Source organism: Pristiophorus japonicus, unplaced genomic scaffold (assembly GCF_044704955.1).
Source record: "Pristiophorus japonicus isolate sPriJap1 unplaced genomic scaffold, sPriJap1.hap1 HAP1_SCAFFOLD_315, whole genome shotgun sequence".
In the NCBI taxonomy this organism is placed as follows: domain Eukaryota; kingdom Metazoa; phylum Chordata; class Chondrichthyes; family Pristiophoridae; genus Pristiophorus; species Pristiophorus japonicus.
This window is the reverse complement of record NW_027252944.1, coordinates 343,316-347,222: the sequence shown is the minus strand read 5'-3', so window position 1 is coordinate 347,222 and position 3,907 is coordinate 343,316.

Below are 3,907 nucleotides of genomic sequence, written 5' to 3'. Positions count from 1 at the left end.
TAAATTGGAAGTCTCTTTGGATTGTCTGCTCAATGTACTGAAGGTGAAACTACATTATTTATTATATTCAACAGTTTGCAAATTTTCTGTGTGAATCTACCTTGAAAAAAGCTAGATGCGCGATAAACTAAGAAAGTTCTGAGCTCCCCGGTGTTATTTCCAAGTGATAATACGTGTGTTTCCCAGTGATAATGTGTGATTCAAACACCAAAGTCACTGGTGACAGAGCCAGATCCTTGCGTCAGCAGAAACTCCAAAGCCATGTGTTAGTCATTGCAGAAGCAAGTTTTTCAAATAAAGTCTTTGGTTCATTTTACACTTGCACTGCCTCATCCTGAAAAATACTCTCCAAAGCCAGTGTTCTTGCAGGTGGATGCAGTTTGTGATCTCCATGTGAGGTACAGATTATTCAGGTGATGTCCCTGAGCAGCCCCATGGATTGGGCAGTGTTTGATGTCCCTGTGGGGTTCAGTATGTTCAGTATCTTAGCTGAACTGCCCCAGGTAGCGGGCACTATGTGATGCTTCTGTGGTGTGTAGTCTGTTCAGTGTCTGACTCTGAGCTGCCCCAGGGAGGGGGCAGTGTTTGATGTCCCTGTGGGAGCAGTGTCTGACCCTGAGAAGCTCCAGGGAGGGGGCAGTGTGTAATGTCCCTGTGGAGTGCAGTGTCTGACCCTGAGCTGCTCCAGGGAGGCGGCAGTGTGTGATGTCCCTGTGGGGTGCAGTGTCTAAACCTGAGCTGCTCCAGGGAAGCGGGAGTGTGTGATGTCCCTGTGGGCTGCAGTGATTGACCTGAGCTGCCCCAGAGAGAGGGTAGTATGTGATGTCCCTGTAGGGTGCAGTACGTTCTGAGTCGGACCCTTAGCAGCCACAGGGAGGGGGCGGTGTGCGATGTCCCTGTGGGGTGCAGTGTCTCACCCTGAGCTGCCGCAGGGAGGGAGCAGTGTGTGATGTCCCTGTAGGGTGTAGTACGTTGTGAGTCTGACCGTTAGCTGCCACAGGGATGGGGCAGTGTGTGATATCCTTTTGGGGTGCAGTGTCTCACCCTGAGCTGCCCCAGGGAGGGAGCAGTGTTTGATGTCACTGTAGGGTGCAGTACATTCTGAGTCTGACCCTTAGCTGCCACAGGGATGGGGCAGTGTGTGATGTCCCTGTGGGGTGTAGTACATTCTGAGTCTGACCCTTAGCTGCCACAGGGATGGGGCAGTGTGTGATGTCCCTATAGGGTGTAGTACGTTCTGAGTCTGACCCTTAGCTGCCACAGGGATGGAGCAGTACGTGATGTCCCTGTGGGGTGCAGTGTCTCACCCTGAGCTACCCCAGGGAGGGAGCAGTGTGTGATGTCCCTGTCGGGTGCAGTACATTCTGAGTCTGACACTTAGCTGCCACAGGGATGGGGCAGTGTGTGATGTCCCTGTGGTGTGCAGTGTCTGACCCTCAGCTGCCCGAGGGAAAGGGCGTTGCGTGATGTTCCTGTGGGGTGCAGTGTCTGATCCTGAGCTGCCCCAGGGAGCGGGCAGTGTGTGACGTCAATATGTGGTCGGGGGCGGGGGGAGCACTTTGAGCAGTGAATGACTGTGAGCTGCCCCAGGGAGGGGGCAGTGTGTGATGTCCCTGTGGGGGGTTGGCACTTTATGCAGCGAGTGACCCTGAGCCGGCCGTGTCTAATGTCTCTGTGGAGAGCAGTATTTTGCAATGATGACCCTGAACTGCCCCAGGGAGTGGATAATGTGTGATGTCCCTGTGCAGAGCAGTATGTTCAGTGTCTGACACTGTACTCCCCCAGGGAGGGGATAATGTGTGATGTCCCTGTGGAGAGCAGTGTGTTCAGTTTCTGAACCTGAGCTGCCCCAGGGAGGGGGTAATGTGTGATGTCCCTGTGGAGAGCAGTATGTTGCAATTATGACCCTGAGCTGCCCCAGGGACGGGGTAATGTGTGATGTACCTGTGGAGTGCAGTTTGTTCAGTGTCTGACCCTGAGCTTCCCCAGGGAGTGGGTAATGTGTGATGTCCCTGTGAATTTCAGTTTGTTCAGTGCCTGACCCTGAGCTGCCCCAGGGAGGGAGCAGTGTGTGATGTCCCTGTGGGTTGGTGGCGGGGGGTGGCACTTTTTTGCATTGAGTGACTGTGAGCTGCCCCGACGAGAGGGCAGTGTATGATGTGCCTGCGTAAGATTAAATTGGAACTCTCTTTGGACAGTCTGCTCAAAAGACTGAAGCTGACACCACAGTGCGAATAGTTCAGATTTTATTTAAGGATAAGCGAAAATTAATAACGGAGTTTAGCAGATGTTTTCTCATTAAAAATGAGAATGATATTCCTCGTGATGGTGATTTGGGATGGAGGAAGGATTATTCATCGTTCCTGCTACTGGTAGACCGTCTGCCCGTCTCTGGATCGGTGCCTTTCCTGACACGATCACGATGTGAATAATCCAAATTCACGAAGATACACCCCAGGAACGGAGCCACCGAAAAATCTGTCCAAGCGTGTATCTCCTGGTGTGGATTATTAAAAATATAACACTCACAAGAAAAGTCTTTTATAGAGAAAAGTGTTGTTTATTAAAACCAGATCAATCAACGGAGATCCAGCCTCATTAGCACCGTTACTGACTGCTCTCAACGCCGATCTCATCGGACAAGCTCCGCAGTTACATTCTTATACAGTTCAAATACATGTCAAAATGGTGGAACTACGCGGGGAAGTGTTGTATTGGTTAATACAGGTTACAGCAATTTCATTTGGTGGTACATGTACATTAATTTTATTGGATACAGTAAATTCTAATGATTCCATTGGTTCATTCAGTTCTGGCGACTGTTGCTGGGGAAAAGCCTCTGCAGGTTTTGTGTAACTTTTCTGCGAACGTCTTCTAAGACTAATTCTCAGGCTAATTTCCTTGGCAGACATATGGTTACCCTCTGCTTAAAAGAGGCATTGTCCCTGTTATCTCCTGTGGCTGGAACATCGTGGCCTCCTCTCATTATGTTTGTGAGCTGTCTGCATAAATCTTGTGGGTGCACTTATCTCCTAAGAGAATTTCTCTGACTTCAGTGTTTCTGCCTAATACAGCTATTCTACCATGAACGCACTTTAAATCCTACTCTCAGACGTTCTTACTTTATTTTAATTACACCGAATTACTTTACCCTAATTCAGGTATTTCGCTCTTAAACTCCTATAGATCCACATCTTCCCAGTCTGGAGCCTGGGACCCTCTGTCTCCAGGCATTGGTTAATGAAGACCTTATCTTCAACCTCAGTACAAGCTTTTTCTGTTAAGCTTTTCAGTTTCCATGCTGACGACGCAACACAGGATTTTGATAGTAACGAGTTATAATTAAGTGCATTACAATTTGAAAAAACGATTTATAATTTATTATTTTCAACAGTTTGCTAGTGCTCTGTGTGATTCTACGTTCAGAGAAGTGAGATGAGCGACAAACTATGACAGATCTGAGCTCCTCCGTATTATTTCCCAGTGATAATACATTTGTTTCGCAGTGATAATGTGTGACGTAACACCATAGTGACTGGTGGCAGAGCCTGGACCTTGCGTCAGCATAAAATCCAAAGCAGTGTCTTTGTCTTTGCAGAAGCAAGCTTTTCAATGAATATCTTTGGTTCATTTGACACTTGCAATGCCTAATTCCTCAAAATACACACCAAAGCCTGTATTCTTACAGGCGGATGCAGGTTGTGATCGCCCTGTGAGGTGCAGATTGTTCAGGTCATGTTCCTGAGCTGCCCCATGGAGGGGGCAGTGTGTGATGTCCCTTTGCGGTGCAGTTTCTGAATCTGAGATGCTCCAGTGAGGGGGCAGTGTGTGATGTCACTGTGGATTGCAGTGTGTTCAGTGTCTCGCCCTGAGCTGCCCCAGAGAGGGCGCCGTGTGTCATGTCCCT